The sequence below is a fragment of the Octopus bimaculoides genome, chromosome 3 (assembly GCF_001194135.2).
Source record: "Octopus bimaculoides isolate UCB-OBI-ISO-001 chromosome 3, ASM119413v2, whole genome shotgun sequence".
In the NCBI taxonomy this organism is placed as follows: domain Eukaryota; kingdom Metazoa; phylum Mollusca; class Cephalopoda; order Octopoda; family Octopodidae; genus Octopus; species Octopus bimaculoides.
Window position 1 is genome coordinate 24,564,519 of NC_068983.1, and position 7,616 is coordinate 24,572,134.

A 7,616-nucleotide genomic window follows, 5' to 3' on the forward strand; every position below is an offset into this window, starting at 1 on the left:
GAATTAATAATTAATAATTTTTACCAAGCACTTCGGTATGTAAACACCATTATCGGTGAAGAACTTATTTAAAAGTTCTTATAAATTTATAAACATAGTTAAGGGATCAGCAACAGTTGCTTCACCACATACCGAAGTTCAGAAATAGCAGCTAAAGTGCTAAAGCTCCAACAGATAGCAGTACTTGTAACTCACAAAGGCAAAACAAGAAGAAAAAACAATGAAACTAACCAGTCTTAGTTAATCATAGACGCGTTTCTGGATTAGAATAGTAAAAACCTTCATTTCCGTCATCAGTATGATATTCTAGTTTGCAGGTCTGAAGATGCAGGCAATTATGCATATTGCCAGCGCCTCCGAACCTACATAGGCCCGTCAGTTCATCATCTCTCCCCATGAATTACCATGTGCGTTACAAGCGAATACCGCAGAAAATTTGAGGTTTACTATCCAGGAATGAATAATTATTACAAATAAAAGGGTAAAGGCATATTAATTAATTAATCAATTAATAATTAATAATTTTTACCAAGCACTTCGGTATGTAAACACCATTATCGGTGAAGAACTTATTTAAAAGTTCTTATAAATTTATAAACATAGTTAAGGGATCAGTACTGCTATCTGTTGGAGCTTTAGCACTTTAGCTGCTATTTCTGAACTTCGGTATGTGGTGAAGAATAATAATTCTTTCTGCTATAGGCACAAGGCCTGAAATTGTGGGGGAGACGGGGACCTGTCTATTAGATCAACACCAGTATGCAACTGGTACTTAATTTATCGACCCTGAAAGGATGAAAGGCAAAGTCGACCTCAGCAGAATTTGAACTCAGAACATAAAGGCAGACAAAATACCGCTAAGCATTTCACTCAGCACGCTAGTGACTCTGCCAACTCACTGCCTTATACGAAGAAGAAGAAGAAGAAGAGCAACATAATTAAACTAAGATTTTACACTATCGTTACTTCAAGTTTCATAAAATGCATTTAATTCTCTCAATATATTGTGGTAATGTGAAGCTTTAAGTAATGATGGTATAAAATCTATTTTAATTGCTGTTTACAACATTGCATGAACAAGATTGTAGGCAATTTAAACATTAGACATACTACGTTTTAGTTTTATGTCGTACAAGTGATTTTAAATTAAAAATCCATAATATTGATTGCTTGCATAGACACAAGGCCAAAATCTGGTGGAGAACATCATCATCAACATCATCATTGTCCTACTCATCTTCATCATTGTTGTTGTCATCATCATCATCATCATTTTAATGGCCACTTTTCCATGTTTGCATGGGTGAAACAAAATATGTTGCTGCCTTTCCTATCACTAGCCCTCACCTGTTTCCAAGTAAGATAATATTTCCTCTTTGTTTTCACAGAAGACTGAAATTGAACGACCCCTCTTGTATGGCAGTGACACTCTTTTACAACTATTGCATGATTTCAAGACAAGAAGACACACACATGCACACATACACCACACACATACATGCATGCACATACATGCTCATGTGTGCACACACTTACATGCATATACACACACACACACTCACATTCACTCACACACATACTACAGGCTTCTTTCAGTTTCTGTCTGCCAAATCCTAATGCATTAGTTGGCCTAAAGCTATAGTAGAAACAAAATAAAAAAAAACACTTGCCCAAGGTAGCATGCAGTGGGACTGAACCTGAAGCCATGTGGTTGGGAAGCAAACTTCTTAACCTCACAGCCATACCTGCAACTACCAGAATCACTATGATTTACTATACATGTCTATATACATCAGTATATTCTTTTATTCTTTTACTTGTTTCAGTCATTTAACTGCAGCCATGCCAGAGCACCACCTCAAAGGGGTTTTTAGCCAAAGAAATCTTTGTAAGCCCAGTACTTATATCAGTCTCTTTTGTGGAGCTGCTAAGTTACAGGGACGTAAACACACCAACATCGGTTGTCAAGCGATGGTGGGGTGACAAACTGACACAAACACACACACACATACAATGGGCTTCTTTCAGTTTCTTTCTACCACCTCCACTCACAAGGCTTTGGTTGGCCTGAGACTATAGTAGAAGACACTTGCCCAAGGTGCCAAACAGTAGAACTGAACCCAGAACCATGTGGTTTGGAAGCAAGCTTCTTACCACTCAGCTACACTTATGTAGAGAAATTTGTTTTTTCTTTATAAATCTATCATTGCATTAAAGGACAGCAGGTTAATAGAAAAAACAAAGATGTCTTATGGTATTTTATTTTGTTCTTTACATACTAAGTTCAAATCCTGCTATGGTAAAATTTGGCTTTCATCCTTCTGGCGTCTGCTATACGATATTGCATACATGATGTTCTGTATTAAAGAATTTTTACATGATAGTTCTATAATTGGTAAATGTAACACTTTTTTCTTTCTTACCCTTCGCTCAAACTCTTCTCTGCTTTACCCTCCCCTCCCCCTCTCTCTGTATCTATTTATTTATCTATCTATCTATCTATCTATCTTTCAAGTGCTTCATACTACCATGATACAGGTACTCAGCTGGTAGACTTTTCAATTCACACTGAATATTTACCATGCTTTGTATATACAGCTGGCTTGACAAGCTGTCAAGGGTTCTAGCGAGTAGTCATTTTTAAAAAAAATCTTGTTCAGTGCAACAGAAAATCAAATAAATAAAAACAATGCAAGTATGAGAAAGTAGACATTAAAATGATAGTGATGATGATGAAAATAAATGACGTATTTTGCACGTAGTAAATGACCTGTGTTGAAAATTGGAACTTGTATGTTCTTAAGATCTGAATTTTGGGACATTGATGTTTTTGGTGAAAGTTCGAATGGACCAAGTTGGATTAACCAATTAAATTTGGACCCGAACCAACATATTCTTTTACTTGCTGAGTCTGGTGGAAGTGACAGGGCCTCATGAACCTTGCAGGGTGTCCAAGACTAGTGAGATTGAAGTTGTTGATGTTAAATTTTTTACTCAAACTGTTACGAGTCAACTTCTGCAGGAAAAACATCAGCTGGGAGAGGATTCCAGAAGGATGATGATCTCGGGATGAAAGATTATGTGTAGAATTGGTTAGTGTGGCAAAAATGGGAGGTAGGTTGAACCAAGAGTGGCAAGAGGTGGAAAGACAAGCGGGCTGGGGGTTGTCTGAGTTGTACAGGTTTAAGACCAGCCAGCTGTGAAGAACAGAGACCATTAATTGTGGAGTGGTAGTGCTCCTAGCCATCGCAGGCATCCATAGACTGAACCAAGACTGATAACATTTTAGATTTCAACAATGAGGTAATGCAATAATGTACGGACATATAATACTGTGCATCACTGATAAAGATGATGATGATGAAGATGAGGATAATGATGATGGTATAGTAGTGGTGGTGATGGTAACAATGACGAAGGTGATGGCAATGATAATTGTGTGCGTTTGCACTTTCTGAAATGTCAGTAATGTATTCAAGTGTCCAGGTGTTGGCTATAGCAATTAAACTAATGATGACCAAGTAAATGCTTTGTATTTCTATGTCGATGTTCCATAGAATTACATTCAAAGCAATACTCTCTGAAAGAGCATAAACTTTTTAAAATTAACAAGATGGAGGAGCATCTGCATGGTCACTTGGCCTGCTAGAAATAACTTCTAAGTCTCCTTCAATTCACATCCTTCAATCCATGGGCCTGATTCAAAGTAGTACTTTCTGAAAGAACATAAACTTCTTCAGTTAACATGGTCGAGGAGCATCTACATGGTTGCTCGGCCTGCTCGAAATAACTGCCAAGTCTCATTTAAATCATACCCTACTATCCATGGGACTGGGAATAGAGAGTGTAAGTGCACTTCCTAAAATTTTTGGGAGGTGCACCATTGATATTTGCACCCCTACTTACTTTTCTCAGGTTTAGAAAACAGTGTTTAAAAAGTGATTTGTTAAAAGTAGTTTGAAGTTAGGTTTCTTCCCCAAAAACAAAGAACAAAAGTAAATAACAAAAAACAATAAGACTTTGTTTGTAAAATATTTGGACCAGGGTTTGCACCCACTTAGCAAACTTCATTCTTGGGTCAGTGCTACTATCATGGGAAAGAAAGGACACATTACATAATGTTGTTCTAGACACTCTTACAAAAACTCAAAATAACCTACAATATAGAGTTTGGAAGAATTTACATGAAAAGGAACAAAAATCTTTCTTCTTTAGTTCAGTTTCCTTTTTCTCTTTTTTCATTTTTCTTTCTTTCACCTTATGGTTATGAATGAATTAAAACAGAAAATAAAATATTCTTTGTTATCAAACCACTGACATTATTCTCATAAAGGATTTAATTCTTACTGATTTTTTTCCGAACCACTCCGTTTCTTTTATTCACAGCTTTATACTTCGTTCTGTAAAACTGCAAGGAAAAATACTTATAACAAGAGCTTGCTGTTTTACTACAAATAAATGAGCAGAAAACACAGATGAAATAAACTGGTGTTGATTCTGCATGCCAGAGTCATAGAAGCGAATAGCACCATTCTAAGATTGATTTTTAAAGTAGATTTCTTGTTATTTATGTGTCTGTATCATTGACTTTTATCTGATGACTAAAGTCAGTCAAATCTTCTTGTCCTTTTTTTTTCCCCTTCTTCTTTTGGAAACCAGAAATCTGTTGGTTATTAATCCTAACTTCCTTCACAATGCACTAGATTTTTGTCATCATTATATGCTCTCACCTTTCCCCCTTTGACTCATTCGTATTTTATGTGTCTAAACTTTATCTTTTCCATGAGAACACAGAAAGCATTCATTGCTTTCAGCTATGATAATCAGTGACAACCAATTAAGATATTTCTTGTTCATGGTTAGAAGCAGCATTTTCAAATAGTGACATAGTTTATCTCAGTGTTCAACGTTATTTACAAGCAGTTGTAATGGCTTAATGTTTTTGTTACATTGCTAGCTTCTTGGGCACAGAGTTGCTGTATTCATAATGTGATTCCTTTCTTCAACAAACTGATCACATTGCTATCTCTACTGAGGTTGTTCTATTGATTTAGTCTTCACAGATGACAGTTTATGTGGAAAAGTTTGTATAGGTCAGGTTAATTTTGTTGTTTTTTTAACCCTAGGTCAGGAATAAATGAGAAAATCTATGCTAAAAAGTATTACAGCTATAACCATCCCATTATATTTTTATCTTAAGAACCACTATAATGTCCAATGCATCCTCTATTTAAGATAGTGGTGTGATTTGAGGGAGATTGGTTGTTGTTTCTTGCAAGTAAAATGGTCATGTAAAGGGTCCTTGCTGCTTCCATACATTAACTTTTGTCTTCAAAACTGTCTTCTGATATTAGAATATCAGCACTGGTGATAATCACTGTTCATTGCTCCATAATTTTAGGCTTTTCCTCTCGAACTTGATTGCGTTCCACCATCTTTCTTGATATTATCTTCTGCCTACAATTATCTCCTGTTGCTACTTCATTTCTGTCTCATCATACACTGTTTAACTTCCATATATCTTAGATGTCTTAGTTTGATCTTGGTAGTTATGTTAATGATATTAGAAGGATGAAAAACTCTGAGCTGACTGTGGCAGTATTTGAACTCTTTATTCTGAAGCACTGATTTAGTCTTTTAGTTATATTGCCCAGTTTTGCTCCTCTAATAACAAAGGTATCATCCCACTTTCATATAATCTAGTTAGTTATATTTGTGTGAATAGATTTACATTTATCTGGTCTTTGATGTCCTTAGTATCTTTATTGCCACATTTGAAGGTTTTGTGGCCTTCTCAGTTTTCACCTTTTCTTATTACCTCAGCTATTGATTTGATAAATGGAAAAATAATCATACAAATTGAACTGTTAAAAGCTACAAGATAAAAGCTATTTATTTCTTAGAGGAAACAACTACTCTAAGAAATAAACGACTTTTAAATTTTCTTTGTGTTATTTTTATGCTTGTGGTTTTTCTATTTTCTTGGGAGGTAATTTGTATATCATTTCACTTTATTAATTTGCTAATTTTTAATTCGTTTTTCTGTTTTAGGCAGGGGAATCCAAGTCCGAACAGACAGTGTCTGAGAATCAGACTAAAAAGGTCTTTGTTGGAGGACTTCCATTTGATGTTGATGAAGGCGTTTTAATAAAGTTTTTCTCAAAATATGGCAAGGTAGGTAAACTTTGTTTATAGAACCAGGGAAGTAATACAAGCATTGTGTATCACCTTTGTAAAATATTTTACACTGAGAATTTTAGGGTGTTTCAAAAATTTTCAGTAGGGAACACCAGCTTCCCTGGATATGATATATAGTTGAGAGAGATGTAGTGTGTATATGTCTATTTTGATTATTTATTTATTCTCTCTATTTAAAAAAATAGTCATTAAAAAATGACTATTTTTTTTTTAGTTGTGTTCTTTCGCATTGAATTTTTGCAAGCAGTGGAATTTTTGAGAATGTAATACGTGACATTCTAATTATGATAAATACAGAAAAAATATTGCGACATTATAAAATTCTCAACTGTCTTTATAATTAGGTTGCAAGTTTTCTCAGAGCTCACAATACCAGATTAATTTACTATATCAACAAGAACAACAACAACATCAATAATAATTATGATGATGATTATTCTTTCATTGCTCATATGGGCCCAATACATTGAAGACAACACAAAGGATGAAATGCAACATACACACGCAACGCAACATGGGGGCTTACATCAGCTAGCTGAAATTTCTCTGTCTCATAGCTGCAGAAAGTGTCAAAGTAGGCATTAGATAATAATTTCTAACATAGGTTGAAGGCCTACTACAAGTTTGAAGTGGGTGGGCATTAGTTAGTACCATCAATGCCAGTACTTAAATTTTACTTGTCTTTTCATGTGTGCAGGTATTGTAGTTGTGTGGTAATAGGTTTGCTTTCCAGTTATATGGTTCTGGTTTCAATCCCACTGCATAGTACTTCTTCTATTGCCCTGGACTGAGCAAAGCAGATCCTGAAAGAAGCCCATTGTATACACAGTGAGACACGGGGATATGTAACACATTGCATAAGTACCAGTCTTGAGAAACTAGGCTTCTCAAAATCAGAAAGGAAAAAGTTGATTTGAAGACTGCAGATCCAAGCCATCATTGGAACTGTAAAAATCTGTAAAACTTTCTAGAAATTTATCATTTAGTTATATATGTACATATCTTGATATGCAACTATATGAGAATACATACATAAAACAAAATATCTGCACACACACTGAGTCCAAATGCTGCACATATACACACATACATGCAAAAATACCCTGTTGATGTTGTTGAAATTCCAATGAAGGAACTTTGGATCTAGGTTAGAAATTGACCCTTTCTCTATTGGCAAAAAATCTTGAAAGAGAATTGTATAATGACATATACACATATGTACATATGTATGTAAGCTTTGTATGCATATATCTATGTGTGTGTGTCTTTGTGTTTGCTCCCCCCCCCCACCTCCACCACCACCACCACCTCTTGATAACTAAATGGTTTGTTTATACCCCTGTAATTACATAATTTGGCAAAAAGACACTGATACAATAATTGTTAGGCTTTAAAAAAAAAGAGAAAAAATATTAGGG

General features: G+C 35.1%; 1 protein-coding gene across 1 annotated transcript in view; it reads left to right on the forward strand.

Annotated features, from left to right (window-relative positions):
* The window catches only part of LOC106883892 (putative uncharacterized protein DDB_G0291608), a 250,923-nt gene that overhangs the window by 93,362 nt on the left and 149,945 nt on the right, over nucleotides 1-7,616 (forward strand). Inside the window, exon 3 of the mRNA XM_052966095.1 lies at nucleotides 6,052-6,174. The gene's annotated coding sequence lies outside the window, so the exon portion shown is untranslated. The remainder of the gene's footprint in view (nucleotides 1-6,051; nucleotides 6,175-7,616) is intronic.